Source organism: Lonchura striata, chromosome 1 (genome assembly GCF_050655825.1).
Source record: "Lonchura striata isolate lonStrDom1 chromosome 1, ASM5065582v1, whole genome shotgun sequence".
Lineage (NCBI taxonomy): Eukaryota > Metazoa > Chordata > Aves > Passeriformes > Estrildidae > Lonchura > Lonchura striata.
In genome coordinates, this window is record NC_140703.1 from 38,386,572 (window position 1) to 38,407,098 (window position 20,527).

General features: G+C 41.2%; 1 long non-coding RNA gene across 1 annotated transcript in view; it reads left to right on the forward strand.

The window, feature by feature from the left end:
* LOC146768643 (uncharacterized) overlaps window positions 1-20,527 on the forward strand; it is a 224,049-nt gene continuing 203,522 nt past the window's right edge. The window contains exon 1 of the long non-coding RNA XR_014953624.1: window positions 1-20,527. This exon is cut by the window's right edge and continues 8,433 nt beyond it. This is a non-coding gene — a long non-coding RNA (uncharacterized LOC146768643).

Sequence of the window (20,527 nt, forward strand, 5' to 3'; positions counted from 1 at the left end):
GGGAGGGGAGGGGAGGGGAGGGGAGGGGAGAGGAGAGGAGAGGAGAGGAGAGGAGAGGAGAGGAGAGGAGAGGAGAGGAGAGGAGAGGAGAGGAGAGGAGAGGAGAGGAGAGGAGAGGAGAGGAGAGGAGAGGAGAGGAGAGGAGAGGAGTCCAACTGCATGTTGTTTGTATGCATTTGACGTTTCTAAGTTCCTTCTCATAGAGGGGCACATGAAGCAGATTAAATGCTGCTCCTGAGGTTTAATTTTAGTTTGTCTAATGAGCTCTGACACTGTGTATGAAAAAGTGGATCGATTTTATGGGATAGGCAGTGAGTGTGGAACCAAGCAGCTCTGATCTATAGGAGAGATGGGGACATCAGCACATGAATATGACACCGTTTGAGCAGATCAGGGGACTGCAGCAGATTAGTAGGCAGGTTCCTACTCTCCTGCTATTCCTGTGTCTCAGAAATTACCCCTTTTTAGAGGAAATGACCTGCCTCTTATCTAGAGCCTTTGGGAGAAGTTCACCCATCAAACCTGCAACATGCTGGTACCATGCCATGGGGTTTGTGCTCTGCTCTCATCTCCTTTTAGAGGTTTTAAAGAACTGAAGAAAATACAGTTTCTTCTTACAGACACAGTTGCTTGTCCTCTCCAGCCTCACAGCCCTTGCCTACGTGACTGTCATGAACACTCAGATCCAGCCCTTGTTCCTTCTTGAGCTTCCCGCACGGAAGATGAGGAGTCCTCACTGTGCTCAGATGCCAAGGCGAGAAATACCTCCCTATCAGTAAACATGTTTCCAAAACTCAGCACCCAGGAATCCCTCACATCCCTAATTGCCCTGATGCCATGAGATGACTTAGGCAGATATAAAAATGCACCCACATGAACACACACGTGCAGATGAACACAGCACAGGGTACAAAAGGTTTGGCACTCTGCTTAGTTTTGTTTCATGTGGTTTAATTTGATGCTACAGTGAGAATACATTTGATTTTCTTTTTTAATGAAAGGAGAATACAAAGGAAACATTTTAATAGAGATGAAGTGTTTATGCATTGCTCTCCTATAAATTCTTTATAAAATCTCTGTTGCTGAGGGTTAATGCCAATCTTTTCCTAGTAATGGTACTTTTATTACAAATGAACCACAGAAAATAAAACTATTGAGCTAAATTATATCTAACAAATATATGGTGGTCAAACTAATTTCTTCCATCAATACATGGTTGGTTCCTTGTCCCTCCTCTGTAAACAGATTTTTTGCATGAAATCTGGTCCTATTGATATATTTGAATTCCCTGGGGCCAAACTTTTACCTTCTGATTTTTGGGTTGTATCTAGATGAACAAAGAAGTCTGAAACAGGGTTTGCTCTGGATGCAGCTTTGCCTGATGCAGCTGCAGAAGTCTTCACTCCAGCAGGAGCTGAAGTTTATCAAGTGCATGAGCTGCACCTGGAGCCCACAAGTCACTTCAGAAATCTTCACTCTCACTCTGTGATGACTGTAAAAATCTCACTATTTGCAGCTGTTGCTAACACATCAGAAAACAGACATCTCATTTGATGCCTATGCTCATTTTCAGGTGACTTAACTGGATGCAGTTTGTCAGTGAGTGCTGTCAGGGGCAGGACAGAGGCTCTCACCAGATGGTTTCCCACCAGAAGTTACTGAGGTGCAGGTGGGTGCTGGTGGATTTGATCTTGGGGCATTTTTCAGTGCAGTGAGTGCCACATTTTGTCTCCCTGAACCCTCAGATGAAAGTGAGACACCACAACCTGCGTCGACAAACCCTGGGTTGCCCATGGCAGGGATGCACTGATCCAAAAGTGTAGCGTCTTCATGGAGGAGGGAGAGAAGTTTCTTGTTTTTCCAGAATGCACCCCTGAGCTGGAATTCATATGAGAATAAAAGTACCCAAGAAATGTTTCTGAGGCCTGTGTCTGCTGTGCTGCACTTCATTTGTGAGGTTTTGGTACAAGATGACATTCCTTGCTTCACCATAACAGTGCTAAGGCAAACCCAAACCCTGACAAAGGGTGTGACCACGGGCTCTCACCCACATGCTGAACCCAAGCTGCCCCTCCTGCATTCTGAATAAGCTGTGTCCTCTGAGGGACACAGCTGGGGTCTGGTCCATCCCTGCAGCGATGCAGCTGTCTCCAAGTGCCTCAGCTTGCTGAGCACTGCACAGAGCCTAATGAGAACACAGCGGTGATAATGACCTAGAGGGCAGAGGATCTTTTGCAACTTTTTCCAGGACCATCAATAGTTGCATCAGGATGGGTGTATCAACACCCCTCCTGAAGAACTGTCTGCATCCTCCAAGAATATACCTGGAGCTGAGGTATGGAAAGAGTCTTTTGCAATTTGTGCTGTCTACAGTTCCTTCACAATTAGGCAGCTGATGAACAAAAGGTGCTCATAGAGCTGAACTTACATTAAGAAAAAAAACAACAGGCAAGATACAAGATTTCCCACCCCAAACCTCTAGAAGGTTTATTTATGGGTTCCTACAAATCCAAGAGTGACCTTTTATCGCACTGATGGAGCAACTAGTGCTGACTCCTCCCAGCATAAAGATTAGGCTGCCCAAGAAGATCTCAAGTCAAGAACCAACCAATGAAATACCATGAACCATTATGCACAGCTGGAAATGCTTATAAGATTCTTTATGAAGACTTCTAATATCATCAAATCCAACCATCAATCCAGCACCACCAAACCATATCCAAAAGTTTGATATCCTCATATTTTGAACATTTTCAGGGATGGTAACTCCACCACTTTTCTGGTCAGCCTGTTGCAATGTATGATCACACTTTCAGGGGATGTATTTTTCCTAATATTCAAGCTAAATCTCCTCTTACACAGCTTGAAGCCTTTTCATCTTGTCCTATCATTTTTCACTTGGGAAAAAAACCAACCCCACCTGGCTACGTCCCCCTTTCAGGTAGTTGAAGGAGTGAGTATCCCTGAGCCATTGCTGATCCAGGCCAGGATGCCATTGGCATTCTTGGCCACCTGGGCACATGCTGGATTGTGTTCAGCTGACTGTAGTAAATAAAGGAGGAAGGAAAAAAAGAAAGAACTGGCAGAAATGAAATAGAAATAGAGCACTTCTTTGCTCTCTGTCTTTGGAGAGCAAGACCAGACAGGCCAGATGTGAGCAAGCCTGTTGCTGACAGAGAGGGGAGAAAGAGATGTTCAGCAGCTCTAACACTGTGACAAAACAAACCCTGCAGGGCAACATTTTTTTAAATCACTGAATAAACATTCAACACAGCCTGGAAAGAATTGGAAAGATATTATTTCTTGGTTCCTATAGGAATGTGAGCTGGGATACTCTGTGCCAATTGCTGTCAGTAGTATCTATTCTGAGAAGACACTGAGTGCCAGGTTACAGCCCAGGCCAGGAGCATGTGGGCTGGAAGAGCAGCTGAGCTGGCTTGTCTATTTTAGCCTGTTCCAGGCATCCTTGCTTTCCTCCTTAGGCTACGGGTGACCCAAGTTGCATCCTGCAGCATTGGAGAAATGCTGTGCTCTGTCAGAAAGCAGAACACCTTCCACTTGTGGAACTGATGTAGCTGTGTTTTCCTTAATGGGTGTTGCTGTTTGATGCATTGGTTTTGTTTTGAAGTGTTTGACACATTTCTCTCTGTAAAGGTTTATGGAATAAATGTTCTTGCACTGTAGCAGGTGAGAGGGTCATGGATGACAGCTGAGGAGAATATCCTCTCAGATCACTGGGACAGCAGTCCTCTGAGTCACAGGACCATGGGAAGCTGCACAAGTATTCCTGAAAGTTCCTGTCTCCTCTTCTTCTTAGGAAGAGCTCTCCTTTCGTTATTTTTGCTGAAAACATTTTTCTTAAAAGACTTAATTTTGCACCTTTTTTTCTTTTTTGTCATAGAAGTGGCAAAGTTTGGAAATGGAAAAGTTTTTGGGTAATTACATGAGAGATTTATTACAGGTACCTGGGCAAGCAGCAACACCAAACATTTTCACACGGGAACATTTTCACACCTCTCCACAGAGACGTGGGAAGCCAGCAATGCAGGCTTGCCACAGTAGGTTTGAAACACTCATGTTGCCTTAGAATCCAGCCTGCCCTGTATTGCTGGTTGGTGCTGGGAGGCACTGGGCTCCCCCAGGGCTGTGGTGGGCACGAGTATTTTTGAGCAGGCTGCTGGGGCTCTAGGCTAGTATGGAAATGCAGCTGCTGGAAGAGGAGGCACAGGGAGCAGACATAGCTCCTCCTCTGTTTACGGAGGTGAACCAGGTCCCCAGATACTCTCCAGAGTATCCTGGCTTAAGCAGACAGCAAATTCACTCCAATTAGCAACATGTGGGCCCCTTTCTCTGCTTTTGGCTTGGTGAGCAGTCAGGTGGGTTTCCTCCTCAGCCAGGGCTGTCTGAGTTCTGTAATGAGTGTTGAGGTCTTGAGCCACCATTAGTCATGAGGGCACAGTCCTTGTCTCAGGGGAGATGGGGATTTTGAGGGGATTTTGTACATGTCTGGAAGACAGCATTAAGGAATAATTGTTGCATGTAGCATGCTATTTCTGGAAACCTTCCCTCCTCAGCAGTCATGTTCCTTGATCATCCTTGATTTAGTGATTCAAAACTCCCATTTCCTTCTTTATTTGGACTTGAACACAGTGTTTTATTTCCATTTCTGCTTTCAGTCTATGACATTGGGCAAAGGTGCTCAATGTCTGTCTGTTGTTTCCTCTTTCACTCCATGTCCATCATGTCCTGTCTGGGACTGTTCTGAATGGAAGAAAAGAACATTTTAACTGTAAACATGTGGATTTTGGATCAAGAGGATCTTTCAATCTGCAGTTGTACAACAGAAGAAAGTTCTACTGTCAGGGCACCACAGAGTGATGTACTTCTGAAGGGACTGTGGGAGGTTGTCTGGCCCCAGTCCCTGCCCAGATCTGGTCATTGGATGAGCACGAGATTTTGCCAGTGGCAATAAATGTTCTGCTCTGTTTCTGGTTAGACTTTTCCATGCTTTAGTCTCCTTTAATTTATGCAGGTTGAAATAGATATTTTTGAGACTGGGAGAAGAGTGGTAGTGCAAGTAACAGTGTGGTCAAAGCCAAACACAGTTAATGAGGGTTGACCTGTTTTTAATATGGCCTAGACAGAATTCATCTACTTTTCTCTGGCTGGTCGACTACACAGCATTCATCCTTGGCCTGTGAGAGATTAGTTCTCAGGCTTTCTGATCATTGCCAGCCCACTGCTGATTGGTGCACTGAAATTACATCATCCAGAGAGGCAGAAGAGCAAAGATGTCTTCTCCTATTGGTAAAGGATCACCAGAAAGAGCTCAAAGGTAAGTACTGCATAATTAACATCCACATGGGAAAAAGTCTGAAAAGCTATCATACTGTCCAATTCCCTCCCCACCCACCACCATTCCAATCCTGTAAAAGCTGAATTTATGGACTTTCAGTACTTGAAGGGAACCTATAAGAAAGATGAGGACTAACTTTCTAGCAGAGCCTGTTGTGGTAGGAGGAAGGGTAATGGCTTTGAAGTGAAGGAGAGATGAATTAGAATACTTATAAGAACTGATTTTTTTTTACAACGAGAGTGATGAAACACTGGAACATGTTGACCAGAGAAGTTGTGGACACCCTGTCCCTGCAACTGTTCAAGGTCACGTTAGATAGTGTTTTGAGCAACCTGGTCTTTTTGAAGATATGCCTGCTCACATTCTATGAATTTGCAGCTAAGACAACCAACAATGACCCAGTCTAATGGATCTGTGGTCTCTCTTATCATCACAGAACATTAGTGCTTCTGGACCCAGCTCACAGCAGGTAAAAATCAGGGATTTTTGAGTTGAATTCTCTCTGTCTGAGCACAGGAAACAACTTGATGTTGGTTATCTTGACATGAAGGCTTAGACAACTGCAGCCCTGGATTTCCCTCCAGTTTTCAGTAGATCAGAGCTACTGAAATCAGTCAAATTCTCACCTCATTTCTATGCAATTCACAGCCATAAATACTGACTTCAGCAGCATTTCATTGGGGCAGTGCCTGGTGCAAAAGCATGATTCATATTAGTGAAGTTACACAGCTGTACTGATAAGGGTGGCGGAGAGAACAGCCCATTTTCCAAAGAAGAAAACCCCAAAATGTAGAAATCAATAAATCCTCAGGGAAAAGAAAAAAAAAGAAAAAAAAAAAAGCTGGTTTGAGACTAAGTTTCTATAACATAACTTGCCCTTGTCACTAATGTTTAAACCATGTGATTTTTAAATTATAAACATTTAGACTAAGACCATAAAATTTTGAGTAGGTATATAGCAAAGAGTGTAACATTGAAGACAGATCATTCTCTGAGTAAATAAGAAAGTATTTATAAGTTTGTACCCATAAATATACATACATTTTGAGACTATAATTCTTTTTGTGTTTGCAATATTAGTCCATTTTGAGGAAACTGGAAAGCTTTGCTCAGCTTCACAGAGCTGCAATACTTTAATATAAACAACCCATTCAGTCCAGACAGCTACTTTAACTTCAGTCTAAGTCCTGTTTGCTCCAAGCTTTGAGTTCCATTAGTGCTCTTTCAAGTTAAGCACAGGCTTAACAGCTTTACCAGATCAATGCCCAGGACAGCTGGCGAGAATTCCAGCTATCAATGAGCCTCCAGTGCAAAGACAACTTCTTTGGTCTTCTAGTTGCCCCTGAAGCTGTTTTGCCCAGCTACAGGTGTGCACTCCTTTAGCAGCACATTTTTCTGGGTTGTTTATAGGCCTGGGGGAGTCTCCAGTGCTAATGAATGTCTCTATCACCCTCTGCCTGCTTGCACTGCATCCCATGTCCCCATTCCAAGGCCTCTGCTATCATATCAGCCTTGCTTTCCCCATACAATGTATCATTATCCTGGGGTCATAAATGCTTCATTTAGTGCAGAATAAGTATTGTCTATATAAAAAAATACGGTTTTGCCACATTATTATAGCAAAGAAAACAAATGAGGCAATAATGGCCGTGGTCTCTAGAAAAACTGCTGTTAGAGCTGAGCAAGCTAAAGCAAAACTTTAGGCAAGCCAAGACACGTTTGAACAAAGCCTGGCAACTCCTGAGGCCTTGCAGAGAAAGAATGAAGCCTCTGGTCTTTTATAGTAATGGCAATCCTGAATTTAATGGGATACAGGGCAACAGTAAAATAAAAGCAGTAAACTGGCTTGGTGCCCCAGTTGAATACTAAGAAACAGCACTAACATTTTGTTAGCCTGGTGATTCCTCTTTCAGGAGACACTAGTTTAGGACATGAAGCACTGTATCCACTATTTGTTTAAAAAGAGACAGCATAGATGCTCTGCATTATACTTATCTAAGAAGTCCATTATCTCCTGAGAGAAGTCCAATTCCCTGATAAGACACCTTAGATAAGATACAGTTTGAGCTCTTGACTTTAATTATCTTTTCCTTCCAAGTCTGTTCCAAAGTATTAAGTACATAGGCACAAACAGTGAGCTGGTTGTCATCAAGATCTTTTGTCTCCTCTTTCAAAATATAATGGTTTTGGAGTCAATATTCTTTTCTGTACAGAACCTTGGAATTGTGCAGTGTGGAAGTCTGATCAAGGGACTCTGGCTCTCTGTAGAGAATCACAGAATGGTTAGGGTTGGAGGGGACATCTGGAGGTTCTCTCATCCAGCCCCTCTGCTCACACAGGACTACCCTGAGCCAATTGTCCAGATGGCTTTGGAATGTCCCAGAGGATTGAGGCCACAAGCACTCTAGGCAACTTGTGCTGGTGCTCCCTCATATGAACAAAGTGTCTCCTGATGTTCAGGCAGTATTTTGTGTGGTTTTGTGTGTGCCCCATACTGCAGCAAGTCTCTACAGGCACTTCAGAGAGGTTCACCAGAGCCCTGAGTTTCTGGAGATGGTTTGGAAGATTTCTCCATAATAGTGCCTTGCAGGCACTTCCTTGCTCACATGCTGGAGATCCCCTTAAGCCTCATTTTGCTGACTTTGTGGTCCCTTCCATGACATCACTCCTCATGCCCTTTGCTCAGTGATTCTGTCCATCTCTCCTTCACAAGACTGCTAGTTACGCTACCCTTCATTTTCCCGAATTTAAAGCCCTCCTTAGGAGATCAGCTGTCATGATGAAAATGACTTCTCTCTGCTTAGCAAACATCTTCCAAGCAGATGCTGCTCTGCAGACAGTGTCCCATGGCCATAGAACCCAAACCCCTGTCACTCACACCAGCACACAGGAAAAGAGGCAAATCCTACACTTGGCATGTAGCAGCCCTTGGTGTGTGAACTGGGAAATGAGAGGTTGGAAAGCAGTGCCAAAAAAAGGGACCTGGGGCTCTGGGTTGATGGCAAGGTGAACATGAGTCAGCAGTGCCCTGGCGGCCAGGAGAGCCAAGGGGCATCTCTTGGGGGGCATCAGGCACAGCATTGCCAGCTGGGAAGCCCCTGCTTCTCTACTGCAGAATATTGGAGACAGCAGACAGAAAGACAAACTCTGGGGCTGTAATTCATCTGCCCTATCTTATATACTGGTTTTAGGGTGAAATGACAGAGTCCCTCAAGGAGCCTGATTTTCTCCAGTGGCTATGAACCTGGTCCAGACACGGAAGTGTTATACAAATTTTTTTTTTTTTTTTTTTTTTTTTTTTTTTTTTGGTGGTACGTGACATCAGGGCTCATAAAGTAGCTGCAAATTAGGAATAGTAAGAATTAAGTCACATTCCTGCATGCACTGTGAAGAACAACACAGGGAAAAATGGAGATAAAGAATAAAGTCTGGCCATGTAATCTGACTGCTGGTTTTCAGTATGTGAAAAACATTTTGGTGACAATGTGCCAGCAAACACTGATTTTTAAAAAAATACCGGGTGCTCTCTGGATTAAAAAGTGTTGATGAATACGACACTAGGTGGCATTGTATAAATACATATAAAATCTTGCACTTTCTCTTCTTCAAAGGAGATTTAAGGTATGAAACTTATTGAAATGTGTGGGATTTGTTCACTTTTTTTTGTTCTCTGGTCATTGTAGTCTGATATTTAGCATTACTGGAATGCATGGAGTCTAATGATAAGCTAAATTTTATGGTTTTATCTGCTACTGAAAATCTACAGCTCACAATCTTTTATTTACATATAATATTTATTTCTGAACAACAGTGTCTTCTAGAATATAAACAAGGATAAATTCAAGCCTTCTGGACACTTATCTTCTGTGAACAGATTAGAGTATGACTGGTTAAGTTCCAAAATGTCAGTGAGATTCTGTGGATCTCCTCTTAGCATTCCTCTTCTGAAATACATTTTGCCTACTTGTTTTAACCTACTTGTGAGCTAGGATGTCCCTCTGAAGGATTACATCAGGACTGCATGAACAGCCCCCCTTTGTGTAAATGGGATTGAAATACTGATAATACCAAACAAGAGGATGTTGGTAGGTCACACAAGCAGCAAGGGGAAGTGAACCTGCTTCACAAATGGTGGGAGATTTTTGGATGTCTGAAATGTGAAATTACTCAGTAGAATCACGTCCACCTTGATAAAACTGGAGTGTGCAGTTTTTAAAGGCACCAGGTGAAACTTTTTCTTGGAAGTGGCAAAATTTCACATCTGTTCTGAACTTGGACTAGTTCATAGTCCATACCCTTAATAAAGGGTACAGGGCAGGAAAAAAAATCCTTTTAATTTCTCAGCCCCTCTGGGCAGATTCAGGACTTGGGGAGCTGCATCAGCTAGACTGCTACAGGGGAAATGGGCTCTAATGATGACACGTGCTTTGTGCAGGGGCTTGGATTGAACAATCTCCAAAGACATCCCTTTCTATCTCATATATTCTGTGATTTTGTGAACAGCACCTTCCCTGCTGGCCTCACTTAGGGTTGAGCCTGTAGCTCAAGCCTCCAATTCCATAAGCATTGGTACAGGTTTTGGACAGGACAGAATGATCCATGCCCTGCAGGACTGCCTGCAAACTGTTGTCCTGTTACTCAGGGAGACAAGTGGCAGCAGATGTGTGTAGTCCCATTCTGGGGAAAAGGAAACTCTCATTTTGGTTATGGGCAGAGCTGTGTTTGTAGCTATAGGCTGGCATATAGATACTTGGAAATGCTGCAGTGTGTAAGAGTCAAAAAATGGCTTTAGGCATTTAATACACTTTGATACTTAGGCTGAAATTTCTTCTACTGGGGTGATTACACACAAGAAATATTTAAAGGTTTTGTGGCTAAGAAAATGATATAGCTGAAAATGGGAAATTGATTTGTCTTTACACACTTAAAGCAGCAGGCTTCCTGGGACTCACCCCACTGTAGATCCATGCAACCTAAACAAACAAGTAAGGGGATTGTGGCTAGAAATTTGCAATATGTTAGAAGAAAACCATCCTTGCTTACTCTGAGGGACCTACAGAAGCAGACCAAGCTATCTTGATAGTCCTTCTTACATGGCAGGAGGTTTACATGGGCAATGAAAAATCATAAGTGATCTAGAAATTTTTAGGGAATAGAGCTGGTTGAAGTTATTTCTTTTGAAATAAGCATTATTTTTCTCATGGTCAATTTAGTTATCTTTCAAATACACGTTCCAGAATTAAAAAAAAAAGTCATCTGCATAAGTCTTGTAACTCACAGTTTTGTGAGATTGTTTATTTCAGTTAAGTTTTAAACAAAGTAAACTCTTTAAAGCAATTCAATGGTTTTAGAAAAGTGGCTCTGTTAGGTGGTGATTTAACAGTATGTTTTTCACAAGATGAAAATAAAGAAACCAAAATATTAAAAAAATCTAGTTAAGCTGAACCCTGTGGATCAGTCTAATTAGTTTTTATTGTTTTACTTTAAAAGCTCAATTCAGTCATGCTCTCTGGAGGAAAATTGAATGCTGCAAGGACTAACAGACATTAGCAATTGAACTGACCATGGAAAAGTTTTCTGTGTTTGCCTGTTCTCTCCTAATGCATTTTTGAGCAATACAGCCTGTTTGGTTGAGTTAATGGGTTATTGTTCCTATTTCATAGGATACAAGAGAGTGTTGAGATCATGGGGCAATAGAAATCATAGAAGCATATTAGCACACAGACCAAATCTTTCAATCTTTCATACCCAGAGTGAATGGTGCAACATCTGTTCTTTGCAACCGTGGAAAGTATTTGCTCAACCTGCAAGTCAGTGATTGCTGCATTGTACTGACAAGGACCGACGTCACACGATCTCAGACATATGGAAGGTGACTGCTCGCTTGAATGCTAATCTGCCTCGCAGAGCTGAGCCAAACATTCACAATAAATCATTTATATGGCAAATTTGGATTCCTTTCTGCCTGTGGGATATACTTTCTGTCTTTTTTGAGGGTCTTAAGCTGTTGTCTTTAACTGATTCCTTTCTTAGAAAAGGATACAGAACCTCCTGGGACTGTTTCGAGCAAACATCTACATATTGCCTGCTCATCAAGCAAAATAGTAATTCATCAATGTCCATGGATGTATTTTCCTTTCCCTTGGTTTATCTGAAATAGGGATGTTATATGGTAACCAACTTAGTACCTTTCTTTAATAAAAATTTGGAATTAATAGCTGAAATAGCTTGTCAGTAATGCTTTAAGAGGTTGCTTTTTTTCTTGCAATTGTCCATTGCTGCAAGGGCACAGAAACAGCTTTTCTGGCCCTTGGTATGACTGAAGAGCAGAGAAGGAAAGGTGCAGGGCAGAAACCTCCCAAATCACAGTTGCAACTTGAGGACCAGGACCCTTGCAGGAGCAAACTGACCTACCAACCTTTACCCCACTTCTTCCTAGCATTAGTCATTTATTCTATCTCTGCTCACCAGGAAATATTTTACCTCCTGAGCTGAGTTAAATACTGAATCTCTAAGTGCTGCAAGGGGTAGAAACTCTGTCAAGGAAAGTGAGAGTGTTCAACTACATTTTTAATCTGTTCATTTGAAATTAATTTCCTTTGGCACAGGGAAGACAAATTTACCAGCCTTGTTTTCAGGATTGATAATGGAATTTTTGACACAATTTTTAAAGAGGGGATCTGGGCCTTTTAAGTAGTCCTTATGGTCCCATATCTCTCAGTGTCATGTTTCCTCCTAGCTTTAATATGCAAGAAAAGACACTGCCCATGAAGGCCATCAGATAAAACCAAATTTGCTGATGATCTGGGGGATATTTTCATTTTGACATTTTGAGTATTGAATAAAATCACCAATTGTCAGTAGTGCCAGAATTTGTGAGTATATGTGTGATTGGCTAAAGAGTAGTAACATTTTAGTCACTGAAGATACCATTCTTCAAATCAAACATCAAGTCCCATTTAAAATGCAGTGAAAACGTTTGATACTTTTACAATGCAAAATAGAGCCTTCTCAGGACCCTCTGTGTGTTGTGCAATATGCATGTGCCCACAGAAATCTGTGTGCAGTGCTGAGCTCCCTGCAGCAGTCCTGGCCATGTGGTGCATTGCAGCAGGTTCATGCTCTGCTTGGGTTCTGCCAGAACATTTTTCCTGATTTCTGGGTGATATTAATGATATTAGACAGCACTGTCACACTGTCCTGACTTTGACAAGTGCTTCCTACGTGGGATCTTCTGTGGGTGGTTGGATCAGTGAAGGACATTTGTGGCTGTAGAGGAGATCCTCTTCTGTACTGCACAGTCTCCATGTCACGGGTACCACCTGTGTGTAGCACATCTTAAATACAAACCTGGATGCAAGCACAGTTTTTGCTAGGGGTTATGGAAGGATAATAACTGGCATCAGATGTAGTGGGAGGGAAAGGTGGGGGCAAGAGGCCAGGGACATGCTGGGACTGTAATCTCTTAAACCATGGCAGCACAGCATGTCTGGCCATGCCATTGCATTGTGTGAGTGGGAGGACTCAGACAGAGAGGACCCTAGGGAGCAGGAGTTTAATTCTGATCCCTAGATCCAGACTATGTTAGAAGGGTGCATGCCTGCTGCAGCTGACCTGCCTATCTTGTCTCTGTTAGCATGCTGGTGTTTGATTGATCTATCACTGTTTTATGCTTTTATATAATTAATTTTTCTTGGCATTTGAATGCCCTTTTATTCCAGCCCCTCAGCTAATGTTCAGCTTCCCACAGACACATTAGTAGTGTGCTCTAATAACAGATAAGTGGTGTGGTAAATACCCTGGGGTCTCATTACCATTCACGAAGTTACTGTTTGAGAAATATGGTTCCAAATGTGGTGGTGAATGAAAATAATTAGTCATAGTCCATTATGAACAACTGCTCTGCTGTGCCCTCTCTGTGCACTCCACAACACCTGTGTGAGTACTACCCACTGGTGTGTGTGCTTTTTCACCCACCTCTGGCTTGAGCTGGTAGTCTCTCACCAAGCCCTTTTCTTTGATTTGGTTCTTGCCTCATTTATGGCCATCGCTGCTCTGCTGGCTTGGTGATCCTTCATCTCACCATGGGGACATTCACAATGCTTTACTTTACAAAGCTGTTCCTGCCAGGAGCCACCTTTCCTTGGTGTTCCTGAGCACTGATCCCTCTCTAGTGGAGTTTTCCTCTTGTAGCAGACTCCAGAGACAACACTATGGATAGAATATGACCAAGAGAGAAGTTCCTCTCTCTGTTTATTTCCAGACCTGTTGTGCTGACCTTTGAGGTTGCCAAACTCTTGTGTAGGACCTTAGACCTCAGAGAAGATTTTTGGGGAAAAAAATACATATGGGAATGTTTTAACTTTCCTATCAAATAGTTGTGTGGGGACCATGCTACATGAATGTAATTTCCACAGTTGTTGCTGCCCTGGAAGATTATGGTAGTTCTCTCAGTCATTAATTTCTTGAGCATTTAATCAACCCTGTGCATAGAAGCCTATGAACTCTCCACTATGCATTTGCTGAATTTGCAATGCAACAGCCTGGGCTGTTAAATAGCTGTGGCTATATGGGTAGAAAATCACATAATGGCTCAGCAAGCATTGTTGTTGCAGTAAACAGAAAGAACCTATTAAAGGACATATTTCTTCTGCTTTTTTTTTTTTTTTTTTTTTTTTTTTTTTTTTCATGTTTAATCACTTCCCTGCTTCATTGCTTGTGAGTGTATGAGGCATTTTGGGTCACTTGGAATGTCCTTCCTCTGTGTCTTCTTTTGGGCCACTCCTTTGATCTTTGCACCTGGAGACTGACTTGCACCTTTTCCTTGTAAAGAAAGAAAAATGCCAGCTGTAGGGCTGGGTTATGCCAGCTCTAAGAAGGTGCTCTCCCACTTGGGTCTCTACATATTCTCAGTAAATGCTGGTTTCTCTCCTTGACACTGGTACATATCTCAGATGGCCTGCAATAAAGGGATCTCAAGGTCTGGTATCTCATCTGAACTGAGCAGGAAGATCATTGCTCTGGGAGCCATTGTGAGATCTGGAACACTTTGATTAGGAGCTGCTTTCTCCACCTTGCTTGTCACTCAGAGAGAGAAATGGGTGATGCTGAGATCCTGCTCTTGTAGCAGGTGGTTACATTATTCAACTTGAATACAGTGTAATTTCTTGATTTCTAGGTCAACTTACTGAATCTCTTACTATTCCCCTATTCCTGCTATTTTTGGCTAAAAAGCACTATCCCCCTGTTCCTTCATTTTCTCTATTTACAGCTACAATTTGAAGTTGTATAATAAAAACTTTAAAATAATTTTTATAATACTGGAACTGTCAGAGGATACTATGCAATATTTTTAAGGCTTAAGGAATAAACACAATTGTGTGTAGGATTAATTTGATAGTAGAAAAAATAGCTTACTGTCTTCCAAAAAATGATACCAAGATTGGTTTTAAAAAATCATTTGTATTTGTGAATGCTGGAAAACTGCTTTGTGTAGTTGAAAAGATTTAAAAGTCCTGAAAGTTTTGTGGATTTTGCATGAATATTTAATCCAGAAAGTAACCCCAGAAAAGTGTTCATAGCCTAGTGTCCTTTAGCTTCTGGTACTTCCTTTGCCACTCTCTGAGTGGAGACAATACTTTATGATTTTGTAGTTACTGACATGCAAAAAATAATGAATGATCATTGGCCATTTGGAAAGAGTCTGGGATTTTACTGTACAAGTGCTCAAACAAGATATTGACAAAAAACCTTCCAAACAAACAAAGAGTCAATCTTTATCAAAAAAACCCAACAAAACAAACAAACAAACAAACAAACAAACAAAAAACAAACAAACAAAAAACAAACAAACAAAAAACCCCCCAAAAAAACCACGAATTGGTGGAAAATTACAAAAGAACCACTTTTGCAATGAATATTACTGTATAACTAATTTGACTGGTTCTATTTCTGAAACAGATGCAGCTGTGGAAAAGCTTTATGAAGAAGCCCATAAACATACAGCTTTCATTCACTTTTAACCCTGAATGGGGAATATGTTCTTCCTATTGTCGAACCTGTGTATAATTTATATTTTTGTGTGGAAACCATGTAAAGCTGAGTGGAGGCTTCATCCAGTTTTAACACAAAACCAAGAGAGTTCTTTGGTTTTGGATGGGGCTTTATTTTATAATTTGATTTTAATACAAGTGAAAACAACTGTCTTGGCTGGGAGATGGGATCTCAATTGTCTTTTTCCCAAACAAAAAAAATACATGTTCTGGGAAGCTGGTGTAGGCTGGTTCTGTGTTGGTGAGCCTTAGCCTCACCTGCAGATCCATAAGCAACCTGCCCTTGCCTTCACCATTTAGAAACCCCTCCCTCCCTTCAGTCTATCATCACTGAGTAAGCATATAACTATTTTTCTTTTTCCATTCTTTTGGGCTGGACAAATTTCATAATTATTTAATGCTGTTTTCCCTCTTCAGAGAATGGAATCCAAGTGGTTTGTCACCTTTCTTTGCAGTCAGATTTGCTTCCAGATGCCTGTGTTTTGGATTTAAACCACTGAAGAAAACCGTGTTTCTCAGGGAGATTTAATTGCAGGAATTCATGTTAATTTATGTTACTATTACTTTTGGCAGAACCACTGTTCCCCTTTGATAAATACAGTCTAAAATGACAGAAGGAGATGGAAGAACCAACACAGTTATTTTTCTGTTTCTGTCAGGCTGCTGTGTGTGAAGGGAGATTTCACAGATAAGAATTCCCTTAATGATCTGCCATGGTGTCTGGGTAAGATACAGTTTAAGGGGAATTATAACATAATGGAGAACAATTAATTATTACTGCAACTCACTCTTCTGTGGCTTCAGGCAGTCGATGGTTGCTTTACAGTTCTTCCTCAAAAATTCAAAATTCAAATGACATTCTGATTTATATATATATACACACATATATATAGACATATACATTTACATATAACTATATATGTATATATATATGTGCGTGAGTGTGTATGAAATATATATCATATAGTATTTTTAGCATTCCTACTAGTTACTCAGATTCATTGAATTCACTCACCAAAGAAATTTATTCCAGTGTCACACTAGTGAAAACAAGCCAGTAGAGATGGTCACTGCTAAAAAAATTTCTCGTTCTCTGCCCTTGCAGCATGGACAGAATTAATCCTTCAGACCCTATCTTCTCTATCTGTTTACAATCAGGGCAAAGCTGAGTAAGAACTTAATTCTTCAGGAACTTGGCAGACTTTAGAAACAATATGAAAAATGATATTTGAAGGGAGCTGGGATTTCACTGCTGCTGGCCTGAATAGATGGCTGCTGAGTGGTTTTTGGTATTCTGAGGACAATTAGAATAAATCAGCTGGATTTTAAGAGCAGCAGGCAGAGTATCAGTTAAGCAGATAATTTAGGAGTGCTTATTTCTTGTTCTGCCCTTTGTGAAAATTGTAGATATTTAAACCTAAAATTTTCTTATGCAAAACTGGCCTTGCTCTGTAAAATTTTGCAATCCACTGTGATTGACAAGGCACATGTATGTGTTAGAAGATGAGAGCCCAGAGGCATAAACACCAGAGTTTTCCAAGATCCTGTAGATGTTTTCTTTTGTTTCAGTCCAACTGTTTTCACTTACCTTCCTAGAGCTGAGCAAAAAATATTTCTAACCTTACAAAAATAATGTACATTGGTTTTCTCAGGAGAAAATAGTAGCTGTTCTGATAAAGTAAGGTCTTTGCACTCTTAATTCAATTTAAAATGAAAATATTAAGACCATTTCTATACTGGCTGCCCTTCAGCATGCACTTAGCTTGAATTCTGATTACAGACAGTGCTAAAATCTGGCTTGTGACTTACACTAAGCTAGTTTCATTAGAAGAGATTTGGACAATGCTCAGACAAAACCAGATGCACATTTAGCTAAAAATAAGGAAGAAATGGAAAAGTAAAAAACCTGTCCCAAACAAATGGAATTGCTGTGTTTTAAAATGATATCCTTTTCTGGCTCACAAAATTATTTCATGCAGAGCAATGAATGATGAATAAGTTCTTAAATTAGCTGGGTCTGGGCTGGGTTGCATTGTCTGCGAAGTCTTGCAGTGTCCACACGTGGCATAGGGTATTTATCCTCAGTCGTCAACATTTGTCTCCGTTGCTCTGTCAGATGTGCTCTGCGTCATGCTGGGGGCAGCCAGAGGACATGCAGAGACCAGAGCAATAATTCCTTGAGGGCTCCATTTATGCCAAATGTTGAGCACGCTTTTCCCATGTAAATCTCAAAAGACAGTTTCTGTAATGGACTCTAGGAATATTGGTGTTATCAACAGTGCATTATTCCCCAGGCATCTATGCCTCATCTCAATGAGGGCTTGGCTGCCTCTCAACATCATTGCAGACCCTGATGGTGTCCTTAAGGAAATTCTTAATCCTGTCCTCTTTTCCAGCTTGGCAAAACTGTGCTCTTCTGTCAACACCCTGTTCTTCACCCCATGTGTCTTAGAACCCAAAATACAGAATCATAGAATGGGTTATTTTGGAAGAGACCTTATAGATAATTTAGTTCTGATCCCTGCCCAAGGGCAGGGACACCTTCCACTAGACCATGTTGCTCCAAGCCCCATCTAGACTGCCTTGAGCACTTCTAGAGATGGGACACCCACAACTTCTCTAGGCAACCTGTTCCAGTGTCTTAGCATCTTCACAGTTAAGAATTTATTCCTAATCCAATATAAAGCTACCCTCTTTCTGTGTGAAACCATTATTCCTTGTCCTATCACTTAATGTCCTTTCAAAAAGTGCATCTCTAACTTATTTGTAGACCTCTTTAAGTTCTGGAAGGCCGCTAGAAGGTCTTCCTGGAGCCTTCTCTTCTCCCAGCTGATATCTGACATCTTCACAACATGCATGGGCTTGCCAAAAGAGGGGAGTCTGTCTCTTCCTCCACACCATGGTGGTCTACCTGAGGATCTTCTGCAAACCTTGTTTTAGATTATGAAATTTCCATAGACAGAGCATCATCTGAAGTTTGATTTTGCAACTGGTTGTCACTGTCCCTGTCACTATCATGGATGTGTTGCTTCTGTGCCCCTGCCTGCTCAGTGCCCATTTGTGTGTTGCTGACCAGAGAAATGAAATGCACAACTTCAGCAGGGACAGTCATTTGGGTAATGGCAGCTTTTTATTTAGAACTATGCAGTCTCTACTTCAGGCCATTGCTGCTCAAGGATCTCAAGGCATGAATGCCTCACTCAGCTTATGGGCTAAGAATCACAAGTGAGTTTGAGATAACCTCTTTATTGTGGCACTTGTTCCTCCCTCTCCATGTGTAACTCTTTTTCAACCTTCGACTAGAACTTTTACCATGATCCCAATTAATTATACTTGGCTCCATTACTTAATTCTTCCTCCTCCATGCAAAGCCTTATGTAAAAAAGACTAAGGCGAAAGCCTTAGTTGTCCCTTGTGGCTTCCTGCAGATCTCTGGGATGTAATTTATGTGTTCCAATGCTTGTCAGCTTTCCTTAGCTCTCAATGTCCAGCTGTGTGCTGTGGGATAACACTTCATCCTTTGATTGTTTACCTTACTCCCTCTCCAGCCACCTCCACAGGAAATCTCATCAGGCTGTTTGCCACAGGAGCATCAGTCTTAGAATGAGAAAAGCCAGAAAACACTTTTTTCTTCTAAAGTCAGGTCTTCAGTAATATGAAGCTTTTCCATCTACAGCAATAATTTATACAGAAACACAATAATTTCATTCTTACCTGGTGATTATTTTCTTGGTCAAAATGTTGCCTTTGTTTTATTTATAGTGGTGTTGTTTGAGTTTATTATTATTATTATTATTATTATTATTATTATTATTATTTCATTTTAATTCCAAAATGCTGTTTTATTTATTATTTATTACTGATGGCACATCTTGGAGATTTCTTTTCAACATATATTTTATTGCTTTTATTTAATGGAGATAGTTTTATATTCTTCTAACTCTCAAAGATTTGCAGTTTAATAGCATGTACATATGTCTGCAAGAAAATGAGTAAGTGTGGCTCCATGGCTTACTGCTGAGAAACAGGGTTACTTTACTTCCTTGAAATAAATTAGTTCATTTTGTTTTATATTTCCAACATGCTCGGGAGATATAAGTGACTGCCTAACAGAGATCGCCTCCAAGTTGCTCTGCAGTAAAGTTGCTGCAGTTCAGGCTCTGGCATCTGTTTATCCATATGAGATTTCTCAATATACTTTCTTGATTTGTTTAATAGAGTATGGATGTGTTTTACATAGCTAAATTACCCAGAGAGAAACACATTGGTGGCTTGCTGGTAACTCTGCAGAAGTACAGTTAATAAGTGGCTGTACTACAGTGTGCAGTTTTGAAGTTGAATATGCATAAAACGCATTGCCGGATCCAAGTCGATTCTGGGTAACATTTTGCCCTAATTTTAAAACCTTTTCCATTTAAAAGGGGTGCAAACAACCTGTAAGGACTGAATAATTGCTTTTCCAGGGCATATTGCTCAGCTGTGGGCTGGAGTGGCTAATGGGTAAGTGCAGCAATTCAGATGAATGGGATTGCTTCCAAAGCAGGGCTATTTACATATGGTGTGCATATATATACATGTACACACACACATAAACTGAAAGACAGTAGGTTTAGATTGGATATTAGAAAGAAATGATTTACTGTGGAAGAGATGAGGCACTGGAACAAGTTGCCCAGAGAAGCTGTGCATGCCCCATCCCTGGAAATGTTCAAGGCTGGGCTGGAACAGGGTTTTGTGTTTTGAGCACCCTGTTCTAGTGGAAGGTGCCCCTGCCCATGGCAGGGGGGCTGGAACTGGATGATTTTTAAGATCTCTTCCAAGTCAACAATTCTATGAGTCTATGTTTCTTCAATTCCATACATTTCTGTTTAAATAATCAAGCTTCAGTGGCTACTTCTGTGTGTCTGGAATGAAGTGTGCTAGAATTATGTATTCTTCTCCACTTCAAGAATGAATGTATCTTCAGACAGGCTGTTTTTCTGTTGCCAAAACACACAGTGAATGACATGATGCACAAGGGTGACTTCTGAATAATATGACATTATTAATGAGTTTGTTCTCTGAACATAAGCGCGGTGCTCAGAGATAACCTGGCACTACACAGGCACAGTACACTCCA